We start from the raw sequence: 17071 nt of genomic DNA, 5'->3' as shown, positions 1-17071 counted from the left end.
AATTAGCAATGTTAGATGCTCATACCTATCCAAGGTTGAGCTTTGATACCAAACTATGGAGAAAAAAAAAATATTAGAAGCGGGTTTCATAGTATTTAACAAAACCTCAACATTTTTGCGAGGCAATGAAGTAGTTATGTAAGACCAAAGTAGTACAAACAAAGTAAAGAAAATAACACAAGATTTTTTTATATTGGTTCACCTGAACCATTGATATTACATCTAGTTCTTGATCAACTTATTCAAGTTTCTCTATTTTTCACAAAGATATTAGTATTCTTTCACAAGTTACTTTTGGTTCAACTTGAGTGTTCTTTGATTTTCCTTTTCAAGGAAACTACCCAAGTGTTTTATGAACAACAAAGTCTTTAGGCCTCAACCAGAAACACAAAGCTCAAGCTAGGTAAATTAACAAGATATTCATCTTATAATCAAGAGATGATAAAACCTTGTACAAAGAATGATTTATAAAGAAAAAAAATAAAGAATGAGGTAATTTGTTGGTTTTCTTTTTCCCCCCTTCTCTTTTCTGTTTCTTTTTTCTTTGAATTGTCCAAACTTCTTTATGTACGCAATTATGAGGATGACCATTGCAAATCCTTGAGTTGCACTCCTCTACTTGCTTCATCTTACTTCATGTTGATTCATTGTAGGATATTATGTTCATTGGTGTAATAAATGCTTGTAGTAAATACATTTCACCAAATGTCACTTCTTATTTTATCAAAGATTTTACATATCACATTTAAGATATAAAAGAAAAGGAACTATAATGTGTTAGTTGAAAACAAATTTTGACTGACTTTGCGTACTTTAAGATATATACTTTTCTTTTTTATGAAAGCAAAAACCTCAATCCTTTGTTAGTTGTGAATATCGAAGAAGTTTTGATTCCTTTGACTTGTTAAGGAATATACTAAAAGTAAATGATATTTAAAGCCTAAACCATAAAGCCTAAACATCAAACATATTAAATGTGATATTTAAATCATTCTTCTAAGAGAGGCGATGTATTTAATCTAAAAATTTATCATGCATGTTCATTGTAATAATGTCTTAACATACGTTTTGTGCTATCATCTTTAGAGTTTGATTTTTTATGCTATTACCAAAATGTTTATGTTTGTTAACATTAAAACATAACTTTTGAGGGGTCTTAATTCATCCTTTAATTTAACAATATCTAATATTGCATGGTTATTCAGAGATTGTTTGCATTCAAATCTTATGATAATTCACCTTTATGTTTTATGGAGGACCGAACATTCAATAAGATAATTAAGACTAATGCCTAGAGCCCCAAAACTTATTAGTGTAACACCCTAGTTTTCAAAATGGTTATTATTACTATTATTATTATTATTATGTGGTATTTGGTCATAAATTGGTGGTTATATTTTACTTCAATTGTAGATAATTTACACTCCATTTATGCTTAGAAAGATATGTGTGTTGTTGGGCTTAATTAGATAGTTGTAAACTTTCTTTTCAATAAAACCGTTTTTCGCTGGGCTGATTGGCAAGCCTCGGTGTTTAGGGCATAACTTGGGCTGTGATGGTCCAAATGATGCAAAATTGGTGTCAATGGAAATCTAAGATAAAAACGCACAACTTTTACAGAAATAGCCATTTGCAAAATCGGTCGTTTAGGAGGTCAAAATTGGAATTTGATTGATACAATTGTTTCTCGCTGGACTGATTGGCAAGCCTCGGTTTGTGGGGTATAACTTGGTCGGTGGTTGTTCAAATGATACAAACTTGGTGGCTATGGAAAGATAAGAGAAAATCCTACAACTTTCATGAAGGAAATATTTTCAGATTCGGCTGTCTATAAGGTCCAAATCAGTAGCTAAAGTCGGTGAGGAAAAGAACATGGCACCCTCCATTAATTCACACCAACTCCATTAATTCATCCCACCAACTTTAATAATTCATCTCACTAATTCATTCCACTTAGTTTTGTCTAAGATTTTTTCATTATTTTCCATTTTTTTAATGTGTCTTGAAGGCTATAAATAGCCCTTCACTTCTCCATTGCAAACCATCCCTCAATTCTCATTCTCTCTTCTCTTATACTCTCTTCTTCTCCTCTTCTTCTCTTTGAAGACCTAGAGGAATCCATAGGAGGTGGTTCTATCCTAGTAGAAGGAGCCTAGAGGAGGAAGCTCTTCTTTAGTTTCAGCGCTTGTCATCCAGGTAAGGGGGGGAGTGAGAAATCTCGCTCTGGGTGTGGGATTGTATGCTGGGTAGTGGGATTGGCCCCCAATCCTGTGTTTGTTGTATGTTATATTGTTTGTATGTTCTAATTGCTTGGTTAATATGTGTGTATGAATAGAAATTCTGTTGAGATTATGATTGTGAAAGTTATGAATATGATATGATAATGTGAATGTGATGTTTCTAATGATATGATGTGATGATGAAATATGATGTGAAATGACCATGAGATATGATTGACCATGAGATAGATAATGTGATAATGTGACAATGAGATATGAAATGTGATAAAGAGAAATTACCATGGAAAGTGATAAAGTGATATGAGAATGCATAGAGTCTTGTTTGACATGCATCATTTGCATAAAGTGATAAGGGTACGATATGGAATACGCCGCCAGAGAAGGCCCCCTAGTGTAAAAGCTGTGGGGATCAGTCCTTGGGGATGGCTCGGTTTGGAAGTCCCAGTCTCGCCCATTGTGTGCATGGGATGTATCTTGCGCGGCTTAGCTATCCCGACGAGACTCTGGTAGTATGTCCTTCTAGTGAGAGTGCGCAGAGGTTGTGTCCCGGCATGTACTCCTAGACTACTCTTTGTGTATTGCTAGCGGCAATATACTACGTGATAAGTGACTGGCGCCACATGCATGATAAAATGTAGTCCGTGTCCATACATGTGTCTTTTGATATTATATGACAAATGGATATGCCTTGAATGAGTAAGATGTGATATTGTTAATCTATGTTATATATGTTTTGTTTGTGTTTGGCTATCTAGTATATATATTCCTACACTGTGAGCCGAGTGAGATGTTTTCTCACTCCCTTTTTCTTTGTGTTGTTTTTCTTTAACCGTTATACAGGTGATTATCAGCATGAGGCTGAGGATGTTGGTGGTGAAGCTTAGGCTTCTTTATGGGCTATGCTCTGATAGGACATGTGACATCGGGGTATAGATAAGATTAGATTAGGTTGTTAATGTCATTTTAAATTACTTTGAAAACTTTGAGATTTATTTCTTTGTAATTTCCGCTGATTATGTTTGTTAAAAATGTGATACTCTGTAAACATGTTTGATTATTAAAGTTATATTATTTGATTTATGATATGCGGGGTAGAGGGTGTCACATTTAGTGGTATCAGAGCAAGTCGATCTAATCGACCGTGAGTTATGAGTCTACTATGCTTGTTTGGTAGATTAATAATGTGATGAGTTGATTGATGTGCTAATATGATGATTGATTATGTTGTGTGCATTGTGTTCTCAGGATTTGTTTGATAGACATGATATAATTTGATGATGCTATTTTTGATTGCTCTTTTCATAATTGCTTATTTGTTTGATACTTCTTGCTTACGTAAGAAGTAGTGGTTGAGTAGTATCACTCGTATGGTGAGCTTATGTACCAATAGTACGGATAAAGCCTATTGAGACCTTAGAATTAGGAGAGACATTAATTTGTCAAAAGTTTACGATTAATGAAATTTAGGAATCTATAGTAGTAGCGATTGAATCCAAGGAGGTTGTATCTGAGAATTGGAGTTTTGATATTTTGATGAGAGGTTGAAACGTTCCTTGAGTATTGGTGCTTCATGTTAACTTTTATGGTTTAGGTAATATGTGAATATTATTCTCTAAGTCCTTTGCACTAAATATGTGAGCTGTTTTGGTCTAGGATTGTAATGGAAAGCTTGAATATGAGTTTAAGGTGGAAAGGAGTGAGTTTGGAATGGTTGAGGTATTTTGTGAAATGTTAGTACACTATTGCTGTATAATATGGGGATTATTTTCGTTAAAATTTTGTTGTGCCTGTATGAGTATCATATTGACAGAATCAGATTTTATGGTCTTCACAAAAGTAGTAGCTTTGGACGTTATCTTTCTAATGGAACTGGAATCAGGTAAAACGGAGGTATAGAACTCTAGTTATAGCTACTTTGGTGATCAAAGGTCTAGTTATAAGCGCTGAATATATCTGCTGCGGTTTTTGAAATTTGTAGCTAAGAAGATGATCTTTTTAGAATTCTATGTCTTCGTAGGAGTTGTAGCTTATTCTCTTATCTTTATTTTGAGATAGGTTTGAGATCATTTGAATAAGTATAACTCTCTAGGTATCATTTTCTTTAAACATTGTTGAAGGGATATGTATGGTTTCATGATATTTTTGAATCGTTAGGCAATGCAAGGATAAGAATTGATTTTGTTTTGGGGTGTTTGCATAAGGATTGAGAGGTTGTTTAAAGGTTGTATAATGCTATGTGATAAAGTTTGTTCATGTACATGCTTATCGATGGTATATTTGAAGGTTTAAAGTTGGTATTCTAATATGATTTAGTAAGCATGTATGTTGATATGTTGATAGATTACCTTAGGGATCAATTGGTGAATGTCGTGTGGTTAGTGAGATTGATCTTAGGGTGTGATATGATCATATTGTAGTTGAAGGTGGAGATATATTCAAGACGGTTGTATGTTAAGTATTACTATTTTATTTTATCTTATTTATTGATTGATTGATTGATTTATTTATTATTTTTATTGTATAAGATAAGTTTTCTAGTTCTTGTAAATTCCAGTTAAGGTAAACATGGATATGTCTCAGGTAGAAGTTGTATTTAAGTGGGGAGATATCTAAGCCAATTAGTGAAGATAAGAGTTTTATGATGTTAGCTTATTATTATTGGAGATTTATTGAAGGAATTTCTAAGATAGCTTTGCCCTTAACTACATTCACTAAGAGGAGTATTGTCTTTATGTGGGATAGTAAGTATGAGAGTAGTTCCAACTCTTAAGGCAAGATTGACTAGTGTTAATACTACTAGATTTTAGTAAGTCTTTTGTGGAACATAGTTATGTTTCTAAGATAAGATTGGATAGAGTGTGGATGCAAGAAGAAACAGATAAGTAGCTTATGATTCTAGAAAATTGAGAATTTATGAGAAGGAATTACCTTACCCATGACCTTGATTTGAAGACATTACCTATATGATTCTAAGCTTGAGGTATTTAGCGATCATAAAAGTTTTAAATATCTATTGACCAAAAGAGATAGTTAGAAATTTTTAAGGAATAAGATTTTGATCTTACTGGTTATTTGGCCAAAGCCATTGTGGTAACCAATGTTTTGAGTAGGAAACCTTTATATTTTTCCTTATGATTAGAAAGAAGGATCTTTTTAGGGATTTAAGTCTGACTTGTGAGATTACTCCTAGTGGTGAAAAACTAGGTGTGACTCGAGTAACAAGTGGATCATTGAGATAAATTGGAGAAATACAATTAGTTGATTCATATTGGTAACAAGATATGAGACTATAGAATAAGGTGATGGATAGGGGTTTGAATTGGTTGAAGATGGAGCAGTAAAATTAGTGATTTGATATGTATAACATGCTTAGGTGCTTGATCTTTACAGATGATCATAGAAGTAATATCAATATTATGACAGATGCCTTGATTACGATGATCACTAATATATTTAAGGATTGGATTTGATTGGAGAATTTAGGGACTTATGATTGATGTGTGAGACTACCTTTAGGAACATTGAATTGACTGTGGTTGAAAATAACTAGTGAATTAATGGATGAGATTAGAATCTTTTTTAGTGAACCAAGTGGAAAAGATTAGTAGGAATATGATTAAAATTTATAAAAAAAAAAAAAAAAAAATTGGAATTGATGTTGTTTTGAGGTGCAAGAATAAATTTGGGTGCTTAGTAATCTTGAAATTAGAAAGATGATCTTAAAGGGAGGACACAAGAGTACTCTTAGCATCCATTTAAGAGCCACTAAGATGTACCAAGACCTTAGGAAAATATTCCAGTGGCCTAAGATAGAAGAATTTGTGTATGCTTGCTTAGTATGTTAGAAGGCTAAGGGAGAACATCAGAAACCTTCAGGTTTACTGCAACCTTTAGATGTGCCTGTGTGGAAATGAGATAGCATCTCGATGGATTTTGTAGTAGGATTACCTAGGACATGGAAGAACTTGGATGATTATATGGGTCATTGTGGATAGATTAACTAAGTCTGCCCATTTTATTCCCATTAACATTAGATACCCTTTGGAAAGGTTAACCAAGTTGTACATAGGTGAGATTGTAAGGTTGCATGGGGTTCCTACTAGTATAGTTTCGGATAGAGATCCTAGGTTCACCTCTAGATTTTGGGATGGCACCCTATGAGGCTTTGTATGGTAGGAGATGTAGAACACCTTTGTGTTGGGCAGAATCTGGAGAGAGTGCCATATTAGGAATTGAAATAGTTCAACAAACTACTGAAAAGGTTAGGACAATCCAAAAGAAAATGAGAGCATCACAGAGTAGGCAGAAGAGCTACCATGATAAAAGAAGGAAAGACCTTGAGTTTAAAGAAGGAGATCATGTATTCCTTAAAGTAACTCCTTGGACTGGAATTGGTAGAGCACTTAAATCTCGCAAGCTTACTCTACGATTCATTGGTCCCTACCAGATCCTTAAGAGAATTGGTGATGTAGCTTTCCAAATTGCGTTACCTCCATCCCTATCAAATCTTCATGATGTCTTTCATGTTTCTCAACCTAGAAAATACATTCATCTCATATTGTGGAATCCGACAACATTCAGTTAAAGGATAACCTCACCTATGAGACTATACCTTTGAGGATTGAGGATAAGAGGGTAAAGAAACTAAGAGGTAAGGAAATTCTTTTAGTCAAGGCTATTTGGGGAGGAAACTTTGAAGAAGGCGCTATATGGAAACTAGAAAGCAAGGGGAGAGAAGATTATCCATTCCTGTTTTCAGGTAAATTTCGAGGACGAAATTTCTTAAAGGAGGGGAGAATTGTAACACCCTAGTTTTCAAAATGGTTATTATTACTATTATTATTATTATTATGTGGTATTTGGTCATAAATTGGTGGTTATATTTTACTTCAATTGTAGATAATTTACACTCCATTTATGCTTAGAAAGATATGTGTGTTGTTGGGCTTAATTAGATAGTTGTAAACTTTCTTTTCAATAAAACCGTTTTTCGCTGGGCTGATTGGCAAGCCTCGGTGTTTAGGGCATAACTTGGGCTGTGATGGTCCAAATGATGCAAAATTGGTGTCAATGGAAATCTAAGAGAAAAACGCACAACTTTTACAGAAATAGCCATTTGCAAAATCGGTCGTTTAGGAGGTCAAAATTGGAATTTGATTGATACAATTGTTTCTCGCTGGACTGATTGGCAAGCCTCGGTTTGTGGGGTATAACTTGGTCGGTGGTTGTTCAAATGATACAAACTTGGTGGCTATGGAAAGATAAGAGAAAATCCTACAACTTTCATGAAGGAAATATTTTCAGATTCGGCTGTCTATAAGGTCCAAATCAGTAGCTAAAGTCGGTGAGGAAAAGAACATGGCACCCTCCATTAATTCACACCAACTCCATTAATTCATCCCACCAACTTTAATAATTCATCTCACTAATTCATTCCACTTAGTTTTGTCTAAGATTTTTTCATTATTTTCCATTTTTTTAATGTGTCTTGAAGGCTATAAATAGCCCTTCACTTCTCCATTGCAAACCATCCCTCAATTCTCATTCTCTCTTCTCTTATACTCTCTTCTTCTCCTCTTCTTCTCTTTGAAGACCTAGAGGAATCCATAGGAGGTGGTTCTATCCTAGTAGAAGGAGCCTAGAGGAGGAAGCTCTTCTTTAGTTTCAGCGCTTGTCATCCAGGTAAGGGGGGGAGTGAGAAATCTCGCTCTGGGTGTGGGATTGTATGCTGGGTAGTGGGATTGGCCCCCAATCCTGTGTTTGTTGTATGTTATATTGTTTGTATGTTCTAATTGCTTGGTTAATATGTGTGTATGAATAGAAATTCTGTTGAGATTATGATTGTGAAAGTTATGAATATGATATGATAATGTGAATGTGATGTTTCTAATGATATGATGTGATGATGAAATATGATGTGAAATGACCATGAGATATGATTGACCATGAGATAGATAATGTGATAATGTGACAATGAGATATGAAATGTGATAAAGAGAAATTACCATGGAAAGTGATAAAGTGATATGAGAATGCATAGAGTCTTGTTTGACATGCATCATTTGCATAAAGTGATAAGGGTACGATATGGAATACGCCGCCAGAGAAGGCCCCCTAGTGTAAAAGCTGTGGGGATCAGTCCTTGGGGATGGCTCGGTTTGGAAGTCCCAGTCTCGCCCATTGTGTGCATGGGATGTATCTTGCGCGGCTTAGCTATCCCGACGAGACTCTGGTAGTATGTCCTTCTAGTGAGAGTGCGCAGAGGTTGTGTCCCGGCATGTACTCCTAGACTACTCTTTGTGTATTGCTAGCGGCAATATACTACGTGATAAGTGACTGGCGCCACATGCATGATAAAATGTAGTCCGTGTCCATACATGTGTCTTTTGATATTATATGACAAATGGATATGCCTTGAATGAGTAAGATGTGATATTGTTAATCTATGTTATATATGTTTTGTTTGTGTTTGGCTATCTAGTATATATATTCCTACACTGTGAGCCGAGTGAGATGTTTTCTCACTCCCTTTTTCTTTGTGTTGTTTTTCTTTAACCGTTATACAGGTGATTATCAGCATGAGGCTGAGGATGTTGGTGGTGAAGCTTAGGCTTCTTTATGGGCTATGCTCTGATAGGACATGTGACATCGGGGTATAGATAAGATTAGATTAGGTTGTTAATGTCATTTTAAATTACTTTGAAAACTTTGAGATTTATTTCTTTGTAATTTCCGCTGATTATGTTTGTTAAAAATGTGATACTCTGTAAACATGTTTGATTATTAAAGTTATATTATTTGATTTATGATATGCGGGGTAGAGGGTGTCACATTTAGTGGTATTAGAGCAAGTCGATCTAATCGACCGTGAGTTATGAGTCTACTATGCTTGTTTGGTAGATTAATAATGTGATGAGTTGATTGATGTGCTAATATGATGATTGATTATGTTGTGTGCATTGTGTTCTCAGGATTTGTTTGATAGACATGATATAATTTGATGATGCTATTTTTGATTGCTCTTTTCATAATTGCTTATTTGTTTGATACTTCTTGCTTACGTAAGAAGTAGTGGTTGAGTAGTATCACTCGTATGGTGAGCTTATGTACCAATAGTACGGATAAAGCCTATTGAGACCTTAGAATTAGGAGAGACATTAATTTGTCAAAAGTTTACGATTAATGAAATTTAGGAATCTATAGTAGTAGCGATTGAATCCAAGGAGGTTGTATCTGAGAATTGGAGTTTTGATATTTTGATGAGAGGTTGAAACGTTCCTTGAGTATTGGTGCTTCATGTTAACTTTTATGGTTTAGGTAATATGTGAATATTATTCTCTAAGTCCTTTGCACTAAATATGTGAGCTGTTTTGGTCTAGGATTGTAATGGAAAGCTTGAATATGAGTTTAAGGTGGAAAGGAGTGAGTTTGGAATGGTTGAGGTATTTTGTGAAATGTTAGTACACTATTGCTGTATAATATGGGGATTATTTTCGTTAAAATTTTGTTGTGCCTGTATGAGTATCATATTGACAGAATCAGATTTTATGGTCTTCACAAAAGTAGTAGCTTTGGACGTTATCTTTCTAATGGAACTGGAATCAGGTAAAACGGAGGTATAGAACTCTAGTTATAGCTACTTTGGTGATCAAAGGTCTAGTTATAAGCGCTGAATATATCTGCTGCGGTTTTTGAAATTTGTAGCTAAGAAGATGATCTTTTTAGAATTCTATGTCTTCGTAGGAGTTGTAGCTTATTCTCTTATCTTTATTTTGAGATAGGTTTGAGATCATTTGAATAAGTATAACTCTCTAGGTATCATTTTCTTTAAACATTGTTGAAGGGATATGTATGGTTTCATGATATTTTTGAATCGTTAGGCAATGCAAGGATAAGAATTGATTTTGTTTTGGGGTGTTTGCATAAGGATTGAGAGGTTGTTTAAAGGTTGTATAATGCTATGTGATAAAGTTTGTTCATGTACATGCTTATCGATGGTATATTTGAAGGTTTAAAGTTGGTATTCTAATATGATTTAGTAAGCATGTATGTTGATATGTTGATAGATTACCTTAGGGATCAATTGGTGAATGTCGTGTGGTTAGTGAGATTGATCTTAGGGTGTGATATGATCATATTGTAGTTGAAGGTGGAGATATATTCAAGACGGTTGTATGTTAAGTATTACTATTTTATTTTATCTTATTTATTGATTGATTGATTGATTTATTTATTATTTTTATTGTATAAGATAAGTTTTCTAGTTCTTGTAAATTCCAGTTAAGGTAAACATGGATATGTCTCAGGTAGAAGTTGTATTTAAGTGGGGAGATATCTAAGCCAATTAGTGAAGATAAGAGTTTTATGATGTTAGCTTATTATTATTGGAGATTTATTGAAGGAATTTCTAAGATAGCTTTGCCCTTAACTACATTCACTAAGAGGAGTATTGTCTTTATGTGGGATAGTAAGTATGAGAGTAGTTCCAACTCTTAAGGCAAGATTGACTAGTGTTAATACTACTAGATTTTAGTAAGTCTTTTGTGGAACATAGTTATGTTTCTAAGATAAGATTGGATAGAGTGTGGATGCAAGAAGAAACAGATAAGTAGCTTATGATTCTAGAAAATTGAGAATTTATGAGAAGGAATTACCTTACCCATGACCTTGATTTGAAGACATTACCTATATGATTCTAAGCTTGAGGTATTTAGCGATCATAAAAGTTTTAAATATCTATTGACCAAAAGAGATAGTTAGAAATTTTTAAGGAATAAGATTTTGATCTTACTGGTTATTTGGCCAAAGCCATTGTGGTAACCAATGTTTTGAGTAGGAAACCTTTATATTTTTCCTTATGATTAGAAAGAAGGATCTTTTTAGGGATTTAAGTCTGACTTGTGAGATTACTCCTAGTGGTGAAAAACTAGGTGTGACTCGAGTAACAAGTGGATCATTGAGATAAATTGGAGAAATACAATTAGTTGATTCATATTGGTAACAAGATATGAGACTATAGAATAAGGTGATGGATAGGGGTTTGAATTGGTTGAAGATGGAGCAGTAAAATTAGTGATTTGATATGTATAACATGCTTAGGTGCTTGATCTTTACAGATGATCATAGAAGTAATATCAATATTATGACAGATGCCTTGATTACGATGATCACTAATATATTTAAGGATTGGATTTGATTGGAGAATTTAGGGACTTATGATTGATGTGTGAGACTACCTTTAGGAACATTGAATTGACTGTGGTTGAAAATAACTAGTGAATTAATGGATGAGATTAGAATCTTTTTTAGTGAACCAAGTGGAAAAGATTAGTAGGAATATGATTAAAATTTATAAAAAAAAAAAAAAAAAAAATTGGAATTGATGTTGTTTTGAGGTGCAAGAATAAATTTGGGTGCTTAGTAATCTTGAAATTAGAAAGATGATCTTAAAGGGAGGACACAAGAGTACTCTTAGCATCCATTTAAGAGCCACTAAGATGTACCAAGACCTTAGGAAAATATTCCAGTGGCCTAAGATAGAAGAATTTGTGTATGCTTGCTTAGTATGTTAGAAGGCTAAGGGAGAACATCAGAAACCTTCAGGTTTACTGCAACCTTTAGATGTGCCTGTGTGGAAATGAGATAGCATCTCGATGGATTTTGTAGTAGGATTACCTAGGACATGGAAGAACTTGGATGATTATATGGGTCATTGTGGATAGATTAACTAAGTCTGCCCATTTTATTCCCATTAACATTAGATACCCTTTGGAAAGGTTAACCAAGTTGTACATAGGTGAGATTGTAAGGTTGCATGGGGTTCCTACTAGTATAGTTTCGGATAGAGATCCTAGGTTCACCTCTAGATTTTGGGATGGCACCCTATGAGGCTTTGTATGGTAGGAGATGTAGAACACCTTTGTGTTGGGCAGAATCTGGAGAGAGTGCCATATTAGGAATTGAAATAGTTCAACAAACTACTGAAAAGGTTAGGACAATCCAAAAGAAAATGAGAGCATCACAGAGTAGGCAGAAGAGCTACCATGATAAAAGAAGGAAAGACCTTGAGTTTAAAGAAGGAGATCATGTATTCCTTAAAGTAACTCCTTGGACTGGAATTGGTAGAGCACTTAAATCTCGCAAGCTTACTCTACGATTCATTGGTCCCTACCAGATCCTTAAGAGAATTGGTGATGTAGCTTTCCAAATTGCGTTACCTCCATCCCTATCAAATCTTCATGATGTCTTTCATGTTTCTCAACCTAGAAAATACATTCATCTCATATTGTGGAATCCGACAACATTCAGTTAAAGGATAACCTCACCTATGAGACTATACCTTTGAGGATTGAGGATAAGAGGGTAAAGAAACTAAGAGGTAAGGAAATTCTTTTAGTCAAGGCTATTTGGGGAGGAAACTTTGAAGAAGGCGCTATATGGAAACTAGAAAGCAAGGGGAGAGAAGATTATCCATTCCTGTTTTCAGGTAAATTTCGAGGACGAAATTTCTTAAAGGAGGGGAGAATTGTAACACCCTAGTTTTCAAAATGGTTATTATTACTATTATTATTATTATTATGTGGTATTTGGTCATAAATTGGTGGTTATATTTTACTTCAATTGTAGATAATTTACACTCCATTTATGCTTAGAAAGATATGTGTGTTGTTGGGCTTAATTAGATAGTTGTAAACTTTCTTTTCAATAAAACCGTTTTTCGCTGGGCTGATTGGCAAGCCTCGGTGTTTAGGGCATAACTTGGGCTGTGATGGTCCAAATGATGCAAAATTGGTGTCAATGGAAATCTAAGAGAAAAACGCACAACTTTTACAGAAATAGCCATTTGCAAAATCGGTCGTTTAGGAGGTCAAAATTGGAATTTGATTGATACAATTGTTTCTCGCTGGACTGATTGGCAAGCCTCGGTTTGTGGGGTATAACTTGGTCGGTGGTTGTTCAAATGATACAAACTTGGTGGCTATGGAAAGATAAGAGAAAATCCTACAACTTTCATGAAGGAAATATTTTCAGATTCGGCTGTCTATAAGGTCCAAATCAGTAGCTAAAGTCGGTGAGGAAAAAAACATGGCACCCTCCATTAATTCACACCAACTCCATTAATTCATCCCACCAACTTTAATAATTCATCTCACTAATTCATTCCACTTAGTTTTGTCTAAGATTTTTTCATTATTTTCCATTTTTTTAATGTGTCTTGAAGGCTATAAATAGCCCTTCACTTCTCCATTGCAAACCATCCCTCAATTCTCATTCTCTCTTCTCTTATACTCTCTTCTTCTCCTCTTCTTCTCTTTGAAGACCTAGAGGAATCCATAGGAGGTGGTTCTATCCTAGTAGAAGGAGCCTAGAGGAGGAAGCTCTTCTTTAGTTTCAGCGCTTGTCATCCAGGTAAGGGGGGGAGTGAGAAATCTCGCTCTGGGTGTGGGATTGTATGCTGGGTAGTGGGATTGGCCCCCAATCCTGTGTTTGTTGTATGTTATATTGTTTGTATGTTCTAATTGCTTGGTTAATATGTGTGTATGAATAGAAATTCTGTTGAGATTATGATTGTGAAAGTTATGAATATGATATGATAATGTGAATGTGATGTTTCTAATGATATGATGTGATGATGAAATATGATGTGAAATGACCATGAGATATGATTGACCATGAGATAGATAATGTGATAATGTGACAATGAGATATGAAATGTGATAAAGAGAAATTACCATGGAAAGTGATAAAGTGATATGAGAATGCATAGAGTCTTGTTTGACATGCATCATTTGCATAAAGTGATAAGGGTACGATATGGAATACGCCGCCAGAGAAGGCCCCCTAGTGTAAAAGCTGTGGGGATCAGTCCTTGGGGATGGCTCGGTTTGGAAGTCCCAGTCTCGCCCATTGTGTGCATGGGATGTATCTTGCGCGGCTTAGCTATCCCGACGAGACTCTGGTAGTATGTCCTTCTAGTGAGAGTGCGCAGAGGTTGTGTCCCGGCATGTACTCCTAGACTACTCTTTGTGTATTGCTAGCGGCAATATACTACGTGATAAGTGACTGGCGCCACATGCATGATAAAATGTAGTCCGTGTCCATACATGTGTCTTTTGATATTATATGACAAATGGATATGCCTTGAATGAGTAAGATGTGATATTGTTAATCTATGTTATATATGTTTTGTTTGTGTTTGGCTATCTAGTATATATATTCCTACACTGTGAGCCGAGTGAGATGTTTTCTCACTCCCTTTTTCTTTGTGTTGTTTTTCTTTAACCGTTATACAGGTGATTATCAGCATGAGGCTGAGGATGTTGGTGGTGAAGCTTAGGCTTCTTTATGGGCTATGCTCTGATAGGACATGTGACATCGGGGTATAGATAAGATTAGATTAGGTTGTTAATGTCATTTTAAATTACTTTGAAAACTTTGAGATTTATTTCTTTGTAATTTCCGCTGATTATGTTTGTTAAAAATGTGATACTCTGTAAACATGTTTGATTATTAAAGTTATATTATTTGATTTATGATATGCGGGGTAGAGGGTGTCACAATTAGGCCTCCAAATTTTTTTAATAGTAGTATTATTGATATAAATTAATTTTTAAAAAATTTATAATATTTGAGATAAGACCCAATATTTTATAAGACATATATCTTATATTTTTTATATCTCTTATTTTTTTATTATTAAAATTACTTGAAAGCGTTAAAGTCATAAAGTTTCAAGCACCAAAAATAAGGGATGCACCTGTTCAATTATCGAAAACTAGTGAAGATCCTAAGATAAAGAGTGAAACCATGTGTTTAGTGACTTATGAGATGGAAAATTTTGAATTTTTATTAGGAATGAATATTTGGTATGATATACTTTTTACGGTTAATTCTATAAGTAAGATTATGCAATCTAAAGATATGCATATAGATGTTGCTATAGATCACTTAAGAGGCCTTATAACTTATTTAAAAAATTATAGAAAAAATAGTTTTGCATCTACATTAGAACCCACCAAAGAAATGGCTATTGAAATGGATATAGAGCCCAAGTTCAATGAAAAACATAAGATTCATAGGAAAAAATATTTTGATGGCATTGATAGTGATGAAATGACTTATTCTGCTAAAGATTCTTTTCGTATTGATTATTTTTTGTATATATTACATCAATCTATTTATTCTATTGAGAGTCGATTTGAACAATTTTTAGAATATGAAAACATGTTTGGTTTTTTATTTGATTCAAATAAATTTAAAACTTTAGGGGAAGATGAATTGAATAAATATTGTATCAATCTTGAAAAGGTTTTGAGTTTTGAGGACCATTTTGATATTGATGGTCTTGATTTGCTTTCAAAATTAAAGTTATTGAGAGAAATTATAACAAATAAAATTAACAGACCATTAAAAATATTGAACTATATAAGAAGATCATGTTCTTTTCCAAATACATACATTGCTTATAGAATATTATTAACATTACCTGTAATTGTTGCGACTGCTGAAAGAAGTTTTTCAAAATTAAAATTGATTAAATCATATTTAAGATCAACTATGCTACAAGATAGATTGAATGAGTTAATTATATTATCTATTGAGAGTGAGATGTTATAATTACATGTTTATAAAATTTTAATAAATAATTTTGCAGCTCAAAAAGTCAGAAAAATAACATAAAAATTATTAGGTTATATTAACATAGGCCCCTGTCTTAATTTTTGCCTAAAGCCCCGAATTTCCTAGATATGACCCTAGTTTTATGTTGCATGTTATGTGTACTAAGATGGCGACCTGTGAGGTCGTTACATATTACACTTATTGAATTACGTATAAAAATCTTAAATGATTATTAAAAAGAATGAAGGTAGTACATTTTACTCTTACAAGTTTTAAAAATGCCAATGTCAATATTTGTAACTACTTTGCAAATATTGTCTTTTATTGCCTAAAAATAAAATATTTCATGGGATCTCACCACTAAATTAGGAAAGACTCATTAAATGAGATGTGAACCAAAATTAATATTTTTCAATAAATAACAGTTGATAGTGTTAAAAAGAAAGTCACTAACATTCCTCAAATAGAAAGTAGTTTTAATATTTGGAAAATGGATGTTCTCATTTTTCAATATAATATTAATTAATTTTTTGACAAATAAATTTTTCGACCTCGTAAAATAGGGGTTTTGCTTTTAGTCCTTTTAATATTTTTTTAGTTTCATCCCTATAAATAATTCTTTTTCATCTTCGTCCTTGTCATCAAATTGAAAGTTAAATCTAATGAATAAGAGTCAATAAATTATAGAAATCAAAATAGAAAAGTCAAAAAATTATAGAAAGAAAAATTTGAGAGGATCGAAATAAAAATAACTAAAATTTGATAGGACAAAAATAAAAACAACTAAAAATAAGAGGATTAGAATGAAAACAAACTTGTTTTATAGGGCTAAACACCTATTTCAGCCAAATTTATAAAATTCAAACACGATGAATGCACCATATATAGAGGAAAAATTAATAAATCTATAACGAATGCAATAGTGATTGGCAAAACAATATTTAAATGAAGAAATTTGTAAAAGTCATATAATGGCACAATCACCTAAATTTATCTCTTTCATATTTTTTTTTTGTTATTTCTCATCTATAATATTTCTTTTATAATTACAAAATTTCTACAAAGTTTTTATGTTTAAGACTTAAATAATTTTAAAAACACTTTTTGGTCATGAAAAAAATAAGGTTTTACATTGTATTAATGCAAATTAAGGTTTAAATATAAATTTAGCTTATATAGTTTTAGTTGTTTTCATTTTAGTTCACCCAAAT

General features: G+C 33.4%; 2 long non-coding RNA genes across 2 annotated transcripts; both read left to right on the top strand.

Moving 5' to 3' along the window:
- Positions 1 to 1320: 1320 nt before the first annotated feature.
- On the top strand, positions 1321 to 9049 carry LOC145955771 (uncharacterized). The gene is made up of 2 exons (XR_014432461.1): positions 1321 to 7922; positions 8807 to 9049. It is a non-coding gene; the product is annotated as an uncharacterized LOC145955771 (long non-coding RNA).
- Positions 9050 to 9090: 41 nt separating this feature from the next.
- LOC145955772 (uncharacterized) lies at positions 9091 to 14776 on the top strand. Its single transcript, XR_014432462.1, has 2 exons — positions 9091 to 13649; positions 14534 to 14776. It is a non-coding gene; the product is annotated as an uncharacterized LOC145955772 (long non-coding RNA).
- Positions 14777 to 17071: the final 2295 nt, after the last annotated feature.

Source organism: Cajanus cajan, chromosome 3, assembly GCF_000230855.2.
Source record: "Cajanus cajan strain Asha chromosome 3, NIPB_CcT2T_4, whole genome shotgun sequence".
Lineage (NCBI taxonomy): Eukaryota > Viridiplantae > Streptophyta > Magnoliopsida > Fabales > Fabaceae > Cajanus > Cajanus cajan.
Note: the sequence above shows the minus strand (reverse complement) of the source record. Positions and strands in the feature narration are given on the sequence as shown.